Here is a 13,146-nt window from a genome sequence, read left to right as displayed (position 1 = left end):
GCGTAACTAATAACACACACACACACACGCGCGCGCGCGTGCGCGCGAACACATACAGTAACACACACGGACGTATGTATGCACACTGTTAGTTTCTTAGGCTATAAAATGTATATAGGGTTATATACTGTAGGCGACCCTTCAAATAGTAAATTCTACCATTTCATACATACATACATACAAACACACACACATTATATATATATATATATATATATATATATAATATATATACACATATATCAATAAAGAAAAATGTAGTAACACATCAGTAGATCACAAACAACACCACAGTCGGAGCAGAAGAAAAAGCCTGAATTTTGGGATTCCATATATTTCGACTGTTCACTACCGTCGTATAAACTGGGAGGGTGGGATGATACATTAACAAAACTCCCTCTTACAGATAAAAGAGAAAGAAGGCGAGAAACATGGAAAGAGGCAACCCTGCACTCAGCAATGACCCGAATTGTCATTCCGTGTGAGGTCGGGGGGGGGGGAGATGTCTGCTTATGAGATTAGTAATTGCAAGGCAGGAGATAATGTCCGGAGACAATTCCCTTTAGAAATGTTCATATTAAGATAATTTAGCTCCCTTCCCGCTTTGTACTACTGACGAGGACTGCAGCAGTTAGCAGTACTGTATATATAGAGTACTGAAGATGTAATATACGAAAGCGCTCTGCTTCGTTAGTTTCTTTTTTCCAAGTGGTCTACTTTGTATAGAATATACATAGCACTAATAACACATTAAGTTATCATAATCCACAGGATAAAACTATAGCTCTTGGTACATAATATAGAACATCGTAATTAATCCTTAATCACATAATCATATATTAAAAAACATATATATAGAATCGTACATAATCCTTAAACATATTATCATACCGTTGCGTTTCATAGGTTCCTGAGTTCGGTGACAACATTTATTAACACAATCGTTTCAGTAGGGAGCTTAAGGCTATGATTAGCGCACAAGATGTGTTGTCGTATGAAGCTTCACATAATACTAGCATTATCATGTATTACGTAGCACTATCATCTCACCCAATTCTAGATACAGTATTCCTATTATACGCAGTATTATGACGAAATATCTAGTGACACTAGAATTGTATCACGAATATATATATATATATATTATATATATATATATATATTATATACATATATATATATATTGCTGCATATACGTATCCATACTATTTTAGAATTTTGCAAATTATTGTCATCACAACGCTAGACATATGTTGAATTGTTTCAATTTCAACATCACAACTCCACGAGTGGTGATACAGTTATCTCACAACAGTATAGGTTGTCTTATTACATCACACGCTTATCATCACACACATATGTTCAGTCATCATCACACCACAGTGTCATCACATTTCATTCATCTCAAGGCAACGTTATGACACTGAATATCATCACAATGATGTAATGAATGACGTCATCATACTCGTGTCATCACAATGGTCGGTCATCACTCGGCCTCTAGTATCATCACACTTTTGCCATATCACGTCATGATGAGTCACGTGATATAGTATCCAGGTGACTTCATAACAGGTCAGTCATCACTTAGACTCAGCAGTATTGTCACACCTTCGTAACGTAATGTAATGATGAATTACGTGATAGTTTTATAGTATCACGTAATCTCATTCTTAGCATTGCCACGTAACATGATGATGAATTACGTGATGTTTCTATAGAACCACGTAATCTCATTCTTAGTATTGTCACGTTACATGATGATGAATTACGTGATATTGTTATAGTATCACGTCATATAATTTTTAATATTCTCACGTAACATGATGATGAATTACGTGATATTTCTATAGAATCACGTAATCTCATTCTTAGTATTGTAACGTAACATAATGATGAATTACGTGTTATTTCTAAAGAATCACGTAATCTCATTCTTAGTACTGTAACGTAACATGATGATGAATTACGTGTTTTTTCTATAGTATCACGTCATCTCATTCTTAGTATTGTCACGTAACATGATGAATTACGTGATATTTCTATAGAACCACGTCATTTCATTCTTAGTATTGTCACGTTACATGATGATGAATGACGTGATATTGTTATAGTATCACGTCATTTCACTTAATATTCTCACGTAACATGATGATGAATTACGTGATATTTCTATAGATTCACGTAATCTCATTCTTAGTATTGTAACGTAACATGATGATGAATTACGTGATATTTCTATAGAATCACGTCATCTCATTCTTAGTATCGTCTCACGAATGATAATGCCTAGGAGAACCAAACATAAACTACTATGAATATAAAATAAACATCAAAGACTCAACAACTAAAGCTATATTTGCATAGATATAGCAAATGATGGGTCAGATTCGGGTGTCTGCGGTTCTATATTATTCTATATGATCTTCAAATCCCTATAAAGCTATCAAATCTCCCTTAAGAAATAATAATAGTAATAATAACATTGCATTTTGATCTTCCAGTTCATCCCCATAACATCCATATATTAACAACAGACCGAACTTGTTAGTGATCAAAATAAATATATCAAAAATGACTCATCGGGTCAGTATTGGAACTAATAATACTCATAATACTGAACTAATAATACTCATAAGTCTGAACTAATAATACTCATAATACTGAACTACTAATACTCATAATACTGAACTAATAATACTCATAATACTGAACCAAGTTACTGATTATAATTTAATTTTAATCCGTAATAAAAAGGAAGTGTAAAAGTTTCAATCTATTCAAAAACGTTTCACGGTAATGCCAGCCATAGCAACTTGCTATACAGGCTGCCAGACGCATAACGCTACTCAACGCATCGTCTTAGAGGAATTCCCACGGGGGAAGGGGGAGTGATGGAGGTGGAGGGGGTGGGTGGGAAAGGGAGAGGGGGCGAATCAATACAACCCTATGACGTCACCACATTTTAAACAAGATGTATGTATATATATATACACACACACACACATATATATATATATATATATATATATTTTTTTTTTTTTTTTTTTTTTTTGCTGGGGTCATTGATATTTTGAACATATCAGGAAACATGAACCCAAAGGCAAGATAGGATATTCTTCTTCACCTCACCTACCAAAGGCATGGCCACCCCATCATCATCTGATTTATTTATTTACCTATTTATTAATTTATCTATTTATTCTTTATCGGAAGGACATTCAACGAAAGTTACGAATTAAATCAAATGCGGAGCAATACTCCTGACAAAAGATTCACATCAATGCCATGAGAAAAACAAACAGGAAGAAATAATCAAATTCGTTTTGATCTGAGTAAAATCAACAATAAGGAAACATCAGAGAATTTGACTTTGGCAAAGTTGAAATGGACGAAGTATAAAAGAGAGTCTATGTGATTCACAACGGTCTTGTTCTCTTTGATAAGTATCCAGAGCTCATATATGGATCGATCTATGGGTAATATACCTTTACACAAAGACACACACACACATACACACACACGCGCGCGCGCGCGCACTTCCTTGCCCACCAGAGTTGGAGTACCGGCTCAAATTGCATCTATGCTGAAATGTTCAACCCTTGGCGAGGCTTAAACTCGGATCACTGATTTAGCGGTGCTTGTTTGCATGCATGCGTGCATGCATGCATGCGTGTGTGTACGTGTATGTGTGTGTAAGCACGCTCACGATTATAAGCAAAAACAAAAAATACTGGGAGGATAAACTGACTATATCTAACATACGATGATGTGCCAATTGGAGTTCCTGTCCCCTTCTGGGTCCCTTCGCCACCAACCAATCAGGTGAGCCCATGAAGGACACAGAGTCCAGAGTCGCCTAAGTCTCTTTATCCCTAGACCAATCAACTTATCGTACCAGTCGGGGTGGGTGGAGCCTCGACCCAACGCTGGCTCCTCCCCCTTCCTCCTCCCACACTACAGCCAATGAATAGAACCAAAGGGCGGAGCTTCTTCTGACAAAGTAGTGTGATCTAGGTACAAGGGTCGAAGAGAGAGGGGAGGGAAAGGGAGGTAAGGGGGGAGAATAGAAGGGTGGGGGAAGGTTTGTATTTGATATATGATTCTAATATCCCGAAACCTGTTTGCGTGTGTTCGTGTATATATATATATATATATATATATATATATATATATATATATATTTTTATATATATATATACATGTGTGTGTGTGTGTGTGTGTGTGTGTGTGTGTGTGTGTGTGTGCGTGTGTGTGTACGTGCTTTTATATGCGCGCGCGCATCAAATACTCATCCATCGTATGGCTAAAACATAAACAGCTCAGCATTCTGAACACACCTTTTGTCAACTAATCCCCGGCTCTCCTCTTGACACCCATCCCCCACGCCATGACCCGATCCTCCCCTGCCACCCACCCACCCACGCGCCCACATACATGGGCGGCAGGCGTAATCACTGTCCGCCCACCCAGCCTCTCTCTCTCTCTCTCTTTCTCTCTCTCTCTCTCTCTCTCTCTGGGAAGGCTCTCCTGTTACCATAGCAACGCGAACGGCCGTGACACGGCAGCCATCACCCACAGCCACCCTCAGCCACCTGTCCCACGTCACACTGCCCCCAAGCTTCATCACAAAAGCCGCCCAAGATCGTCACATCACAAAGCTTCATCACAACGAAGCCGAAGATCGTCACATCACCATATGATCACTACAGGATCAAGCCACATCACAAATCCATCTCCATTTTACAGTAGCAACGATAGATTGCATCTGTGATGTCTCCAACTCATCACACTGCCTTCAAACCTCATCACACAGCTGTTCGTAATTTCTTATGTACTACTATAAGAGTAAATGTAATCGTATATTATATATATATATATATATATATATATATATACACATATATATATATACACATATATATATATACACATATGTATATATATATATATATATATATATATATCGTTTCAGAAGCTGTCACAAGTTATCATCGCAAATCACACGTAAGCACGTAGACATATGTATCACTACACACGTACATCACTAATTACTACTTTACTTATAACACGATCACCACATTCATCACTAATTCCTCAAGAGAAAGTCCCCTTACAAGTACCACTACATGTAATTCATTATTCACTTCTCATCACTTTTAAAATTCATCACAATCACGTACTATTTTACAGACCCACATAAGTCATCACCCCACAACCACGTCCAGAAAATCATCACTATTCATCACCACATATAATTACATATCACAAATATCACCACATATAACTACAAATCACTGTCATCACCACACAACTACGTCTAGAAAATCATCACCATTCATCACCACATAATTGCATATCACAAATATCACCACATATAATTACAAATCACCACTATCACCACACATTACTATGCACCACAACACACCACAATCTATCTCATATATATTCACACGTCGTCATGAATCGTGGCATATATCACTACAAGTTTCATCACAACTACGACGGATCACACTACATAATCAGCACGATGCACAAGGACACATCACATCCAATACCACACATCATCACAATCAACATTACTTATCATCACACGCATCACCACAAATCACCAACCCATTTCCATCATCTTCCCTAACATCGCTACGCATCACGGGTACTATCCCCTCGGTCATCACTTCTTATGACGTCACGGAGCGCCTTCACCCTCAGTCCCGTCATCACCCGGAGCCCCCTTGTCATCACTCCTAAGTCCCCCTCGCCGAGGCCCGCGTGAGCAACAAGTTTCCCGACGCGAAGACGGGGAGACCTTGACAGAGCAACATGTGGCGGGGCCAGGGGGGGGATGAGGGGGCGCTGGGGGCCGGGAAGCGCGGGAGACGACTGGGACGGGACGAGGCGGCGCACAGCGAGCCTGGACGTGGGCAAAGGACGAACAACGGACAGGGCGGAATGATATGGGATATGATGGGATGGAATGAGATAGCTGGGACGGGGAGCAGAGGAGACGGAGATGCAGGGGCACGGGAGAGAGACCGGGGCTGGACGGGAAAAGACGGGGTGGGACGGAATGGGATGGGTCACGACGGTGATGGATGGGACGGGAAAAGGATAGACGGGACGGGATGAGGGAAATGATAGGGAGGGACGCGAGTTGTGTGACGTGATGGAATGGGACGGAATAGTATGAGAAGGGACGGGGTAGGATTGAATATGTTGAGACGGTACGAGACTGGTACGGGACAGGACGGGATGTGAAGGGGAGAGGACAGGGCTGGAGGAGACGAGGAGACGTGACTACGAATTTTAAAAGAGGCGGGGAGGAAAGGGCGAGACGGGTTTGGAAAAAACTGGGGGAGGTTAGACAGATTGTGGCGGGACCGGAATGGACAGGACGAGATAAGACGGGATGGGACGGGTAGAGACAGAACAGGATGGGGCGAGACAGGACGAGACAGGAGGGGGCGAGACAGGACGAGACGGGACGGGGCGAGAAAGGACGAGACGGGGCGAGACGGGGCGAGACAGGACAAGACGGGACAGAAAGATACACGAAAAGTGTAAAACGGACAGGTGAGAATAAAGGGTGGGAAGAAAAATGACAGGAAGAAAAATGACAGGGAGGAAAATAGAGAGGAGAAAAAAAGGGACAGGGTGGGATAATGAGATATATTTTTAGAAGAAAAAGAAGAAAAAAGGCCACGAAGAGACTGAAGGGGGAATGAAGGAAGGCTGGATGGAACAGGACGGAATGGTGGAATGGGAGGGAATGATGTAACGGAACGGAATGGTAAGATGAGATGGAAATATGTGATGGGATGGATGTAACGAGACGGAATGGTGGAATGGGAGGGAATGATGTAACGGAACGGAATGGTAAGATGAGATGGAAATATGTGATGGGATGGATGTAACGAAACGGAATGGTGGAATGGGAGGGAATAGTATAACGGAACGGAATGATAAGATGAGACGGAAATATGGGACGGGATGGATGTAACGGAACGGAATGGTGGAATGGGAGGGAATGATGTAACGGAACGGAATGGTAAGATGAGACGGAACAGGACGGGATGGTGGAACGGTATGGAATGGTGGAATGGAAGGAAATGATGTAACGGAACGGAATGGTAAGATGGGACGGAAATATGGGACGGGATGGATGTAACGAGACGGAATGGTGGAATGGGAGTGAATGATGTAACGGAACGGAATGGTAAGATGAGACGGAAATATGGGACGGGATGGATGTAACGAAACGAAATGGTGGAATGAGAGGGAATGATGTAACGGAACGGAATGGTAAGATGGGATGGAAATATGTGAAGGGATGGATGTAACGGAACGGAATGATGTAACGGAACGGAATGGTAAGATGGGACGGAAATATGGGACGGGATGGATGTAACGAGACGGAATAGTGGAACGGAATAGAATGATGGAACGGGACAGAATGGTGTGACGGGGACAGGAGGACGTAATGGGACGGGTATGTGAAAGAAATGGAAGAGATGGGACGGGTCAGGACGGGACGGAAGCAGGATGAGACGGAATGGGACGGAAGATGTGAATATGGCAATAAGTATAAGAGAGGAATTGATAGAGGAAAGAAAGAGACGGAATGAGACGGAACAGGATATAAGGAACGGGACGGGATAAGACAGGGAAGGATAGGACAGGAGACAGAACGAGGCCTGAAAGATATAAAAAAAAAAATGTAGACGGAATGACGTGGAATAGAATATGATGGAACGGTAGGAGATGAAAAAGGTATTAAGGAGAACAATGCGAGAAGGAATTAAACGATACGGAATGATGAGAGACTACTTAAAGGAACGATATACAGCGGAATGAACCTAGACGGAACAGAGCGGAATGAGGCGGAACGGAAGAGTATGAGACGGGACGGAAAGATATGAGACAGAACAATATGAGGCGGAACGGTACGATATGGGACGAAATGAAACTTTAAGAGACGGAACGGATCGATATAAGATGGAACAGTATGAGGCGGAACGGGTAGTCATAGTTCCAAGCCACTTGGAACACGGTGGGGACGGAACAAGATGGAACAGGGAAACGGAACGGAACTAGAGGGAACAAAATGGATGACAGTAGGATGAGGCTGGATGAACCACAATACGCCAGGAGCCACTTAACTGTGGCCATACAACACTCGTATTATGTAAAATGAGATGGAATTACTGAAACGAGACAAACGGACTGAAGATGAACGAAATGAGCTGAAATTGACTGAAATGGGTTGAAATGGATTAGAATGAGCTTAGACTGGACGATATGGAACTAAGCGGACCGATGGAACATAACGGAACGAAGGAACGGAATGGAGTTGGGGGAAGAACAAGTCCACATGGAACAGGACGGAACCTGTTATTCCGCCGGAACACACCGGAACAGAACGGAACAAAAGGGAACTGATACGGACGGAGTAGGCCGGAATGAAACGTATTATGACTGTCGTAAACGAAGCCGGAACGTGGTGGAACGTCAGGAAACGAGATGGAACGGAACGGAATGGGGCAGAAGCTAATGGAATGGGAGTGAAGAGTAAAGGAAAACAAGGGAGAGGTAAAATGAATTACACAGAAAAAGGAAAGGAGGACATGACAAAGGAGGTCAAGCAGGAGTGTAAGGGACGGAGAGAGAGAGAGAGAGAGAGAGAGAGAGAGAGAGAGAGAGAGAGAGAGAGAGAGAGAGAGAGAGAGAGAGAGAGAGGGAAAGAAAGGGGAAGAAAGTGGAAGAGAGGTGGAGACAGGTGGAGAAGGAGACAGGGAGAGAGTGAGGTGACTGACAGACAGACAGACAGACATACACACACATACAGAGAAAGAAAGGGAGGGAAAGAGAGGGAGAAAAGAGGAAATAGGTGGTGAGAGGTGGAAATAGGGAGAGAGAGGGAGGAGTCACACACACATATATACATATATACATACATACAGGCACACACACATACATATACATACGCTCGCGCGCGCACACACAAACACACACAAACACACGCATACACAGAGGACAGGTGGAAACAAAGAGAGAGCGAGACAGAGAAAGAGAGAAAGAGAGACTTATGAGGACATGAATACAACGAGAAAAGAGAGGCGACTAAAGGAACATCAACAACACACACATCACCTGGTGAAAAGAACATTCAGAAACGTGTACACAAGAGAGTGGGGCAGGTCACGGGTTTTCCCGAGCAAGGCTTTCACGTGCTGTCACGTGAAAAGGATTTACGTAACACTACGTGACGTCACGAATACCTCTACGTGACAGGGCATCACGTAAGAAGGACTCCGTGATACGTGAGGCCTGTAATGTTTCACGTTGAGTTTTTTTTTGTAGATTTACGTCACTCAGTGTTACGTGGTGGTCTACGTGAATCTGAGGACGTGGATAACGTGATTTCATTAACCTATGATGACGCTACGTGATATGAGGTGACACGTGATGCAAGTTAATGGAAACGAGAGGTGATACTACGTGTACTAAAATTACGTGATTTTACGTGTATTACATAACACGTCATGTCAGCTGATTCCTTAAGATATATTCATATATCTACGTGATACAACGTACAATAGGAGAATAAAGTTCTGTCACGCTTTTGTTCTAACAAAACCTTAAGACAGTTTTGACACACCTACTCAACATCCTGACAATTGGCAGCCCTGATTTCAAGGAAGGTCGTATGTGTGTTTTGGGTCAGCGAAGGCTATTATCACGGATAAAACATCATAGAATCCAGGCTAACCGACAGTTTTGTCGGCCACTGGAGGCTATTATCACGCGTAAGGCGTCAGTGAAAGCAGGGTTGCCAACCTCTAGACAACAGGAGAGGTGCCCCCCCCCACCAACAGATGAACAATTTCCCTGACGAAACTATTTATCTTGATTGTACAAAGTACACTTACTATCACAAGCCCTGACAACTCTCATGAATAGTTATGATTAATTGTATGTTTTTATTTTGGCTAGTGACGAACTTAGAAAAAAAATTTGGACCACGAGAGAATGCAATTCTAAATGTTCCTATGTTATTTTTTAATTCAGAACAAAAATCTAAGGCGACTCGTATATAGTAAAAATGTACCATATATTCACAAAACGAAATCCCCATTTACACATATACATGAACGAAAGGAGAACGAACTTTTGTCAGTGAATGTACGTGTTTGAGTCAATATGTGATTATTTGCATGGCGAGGACACTCAAAACTGACCCACAGGACTTCATAACTGTTCAAACATACCTTTGTTGTTGTTGCAATTTTGTTCACAAAAAAAAAAAAAAAAAAAAAAAAAAAAAAAAAAAAAAATCCTACATACAGCATATATACATATACTAAATGACCCTTTCCCCTTTACAAGGGGGGCTAGCCACTACTGTATACAGAAATACACTAAACACCTACATCTACGTTTATATTTCGTATCTATCGTGGGTCACTTTCGTGTCCGCATTTTTGCATCACATGACGTCAGAGACATGAGACGTGACATGACTTGCTTCTTAAGGCGTTACGTGGTGTGACGCTGCTTGTTCAGAGGCGCTACGTGATACCTTTCAGCAGTGGCAAACTTGCAAATTTTGTTCTGGTTGTCGGCATCCAATTTCTATTCAAGTGATAGAAGGAATTCAGTCTGAAAGTGCTCTATCTTTCCTTCATGTGAATGAAATAGTCTGAAAGGCATATATATATATATATATATACATATATATATTATATATATATATACATATATATATATTATATATATATACATATATATATATATATACATATATATATTATATATATATATACATATATATATATATTATATATATATACACATATATATATATATTATATATACATATATATATATATATTATATATATATATATATATACATATACACACACACAAACACACCTACGACATGATACATGATGTTACGTGCTGTATACGTACTCCCGAGCATTCCACTGCGTATCATGTGATATGAACCATTGTGTGATGATACACCTGGGCGTAACGTGATGACAGCTGTTTGCCTCGCCACGTGATTTTTACTCTTAACACTTCACGTGATTCACTGAAGCACTGAACGACAGCACGTGTGTGCACGTAATGGCAAGTACGTGATGCTACGTGCTGTGTACGTCTTTTTACACGTCACTGAACATGTATGTACACTTGTGTGTACTTGTATGTATGTTACTTGTATGTACACCTTGATCGTCACGTGCACAATGGTTGTAACGTAAGCTACGTTCCCCACGTGGAACTTGTGACTTCGAAAGCTCAATAACGTGAACGTAACAAAACGTGACGTGCACGTAACTGTTCAGACGTGATGACGTGTTGACCGTGACGGATTCGTACGGAGCCCACGTGACGTCAAACTACGTGCACACCCGAACGTACGTGCACGTGGACGAAGGCGCACGTCACGTCTACGTGGTCGTGTGACGTGATCACGTACCAAGGGGCGGCAACAGGTGGGCCGGGAGCGACTCCCAACGCTTCTTCTCACTGCTGCCGCCGTTCTGAAAGGAAATACGACAGATGGCTGACGCTGCCTCCTCTCCCTCCTCCTCTTCCTCCTCCTCTACGCCTCCTCCCGTCCCCTTCCCCTTCCTCTCCTCTCCCTTCCTCCCTTGGTCGGACCCTCTCTCTCTCTTTTTCTCTCTCCCTCCCTCCTCCTCCTCCTCTACGTCTCCTCCCGTCCCCTTCCCCTTCCTCTCCCTTGGTCGGACCCTCTCTCTCTCTTTTACTCTCTCTTTCTCTCTCTCTTTGCTTGCGACCCCTCCGTCGGTCATTACCATACATCTCCCTCCTCATCAGTGTCTTCTCCCTCACTCTCTCCCCCTCTCCCCCACCGTGTCCTACTTCTCCTCCACCCCCTTCTCCCCATCCTCCCTCAGGTAACCTTCCTCACAATCCCTAAAACCCACCGCCTTCCACTCTTCTCCCTCTCTCCCACAATGTGGGAGTTCCTTTATTCTTAAGTCCCCTTTCTCCCCCATCGTCATCTCTATCATTTCTTCATCTGTCATCTCCCTCCTCCGACACGAAGCTCTCTCTCCATCGTCATCTTTTTCTCCATCAATTTCTCCCTCACTCTCTACATTCACTCTTCAACTACACCGAAATACATGATTAATTCTATTCTGGTAAGCGCCGAGAGCCTTTTTCACGAAGATTACAAAGGAGGAGCATGCCGACAGGGGACCTTTTGGTCCATAACTTAGGTTGGATGCAAAATTTTTTATAATAATGATAAGTGACCAAATTAATAAATAAAATTTATATTATAAATAATAAATAGAATAAATAAATAGGTAAATTTAAATAATAAACAATCAGGTAAATAGTAAATTATAATAAATTGATAAATAATAATAAATGGAAAAGTTAAATAATAAACAAGCAGCTAAATAGTAGATAATAATAAATTGACAGATAAATAATAATAAAAGGAACATTTTCATTATAATATAATTACAAGTCTTGATGTGTCCTTCATTATATAGTTTCTTCTGGTTATCAACAGGCGATTTTTATTCAACCGACGGCACTACATCTACCGCAGTTTGAAATTATTTTTATTTTTCGATTAATATTTTCTCGTGGCTGACGCTAAGTGATTTTATCAAAATAAAAATGATATTTTTCGATATTTTTGGATACATCGATTGTGTTGGTGTCCATTCTTCAGTTCAATAACCAAATCCACTTAAGAGAAAGAGAGCGAACGAGCGAGAGATAGAGAGAAAGAGAAAGATAGAGTGGGAGAGAGATGAGAAAGAGAGAGTGGGAGAGAGATGAGAGAGATAGAGTGGGAGAGAGGGAGTGAGAGAGAGAGAAAGAGAGAGAGAAAGAGAAAGGGAGAGAGATGAGAGAGAGAGAGAGAGAGAGAGAGAGAGAGAGAGAGAGAGAGAGAGAGAGAGAGAGAAAGAGAAAGGGAGAGAGATGAGAGAGAGAGAGAGAGAGAGAGAGAGAGAGAGAGAGAGAGAGAGAGAGAGAGAGAGAGAGAGAGAGAGAGAGAGAGAGAGAGAGTCTTTTATTAAAACCTCGCCAGTAGCTGAACAGAACCGTTTTATGAAAAATATATGTATATTTTTTCGTGTATAGAAAACGG

General features: G+C 41.6%; 1 long non-coding RNA gene across 1 annotated transcript in view; it reads right to left on the bottom strand.

Annotated features, from left to right (window-relative positions):
• Positions 1-11,721, bottom strand: part of LOC143021792 (uncharacterized) — a 178,311-nt gene extending 166,590 nt beyond the window's left edge. The window contains exon 1 of the long non-coding RNA XR_012966004.1: positions 11,347-11,721. This is a non-coding gene — a long non-coding RNA (uncharacterized LOC143021792). The remainder of the gene's footprint in view (positions 1-11,346) is intronic.
• Between the last annotated feature and the right edge of the window lie 1,425 nt (positions 11,722-13,146).

Source organism: Oratosquilla oratoria, chromosome 42, assembly GCF_046742065.1.
Source record: "Oratosquilla oratoria isolate Oo_2021 chromosome 42, ASM4674206v1, whole genome shotgun sequence".
Taxonomy (NCBI): Eukaryota; Metazoa; Arthropoda; class Malacostraca; order Stomatopoda; family Squillidae; genus Oratosquilla; species Oratosquilla oratoria.
This window is presented reverse-complemented; position numbering and strand designations above follow the sequence as displayed.